The following is a 619-nucleotide window of genomic DNA, read 5'->3' as shown; positions in this document are numbered from 1 at the left end:
TACGCATGCGCTGTCGTAAATATCTTATATCGCCCGCAGCGACAATAAGAACCATTTTAACTACTTTCGTTTAAGAACTAGTCTCTGTAGCCTCACACCGCTGATGGCTCACTTCAAGCCGATCGAAACCCAAGTCGCAGAGTATGGGTAACCAGGACTAGTATTGAACACTGGAAAGTTCATAGAGAAAATTTCAAATAGCCTTCAAAGGTGGAACCCTACTCCTAAGCTGTATTAGTTTATGAATCAGTTTGATGCAAAGGGGCGCGTAGTATTTGTTAGATTGTTGTTGTTTTCCATGTACGACAACATTTTGAGGACTAGAGGTTGTAAATCTCCATTTTTAATAGGGAGGAGGGTATCATTCCACGATTTCGAAACATAGTTTCAGGTGTCATTCGTTTCAGTGTCACCATCCGATTAGTTTGTTTATAGATAAATCAGATCTGTATTGCTATTTTGAACATTAGCTAGGTTTTTGTTGCCTGTGTGCCGTCAAAAGGAGCATGCGTAGTCAAAGTGGAATACGGTTGCAGCCAAACAGTAACCTTCAATAATGAAGTATCCACCCTAAACTTTGAATGGTTCAGTCTCTCATTTCATCTCACCTGACTGACAA

Source organism: Glandiceps talaboti, chromosome 5, assembly GCF_964340395.1.
Source record: "Glandiceps talaboti chromosome 5, keGlaTala1.1, whole genome shotgun sequence".
Lineage (NCBI taxonomy): Eukaryota > Metazoa > Hemichordata > Enteropneusta > Spengelidae > Glandiceps > Glandiceps talaboti.
Note: the sequence above shows the minus strand (reverse complement) of the source record.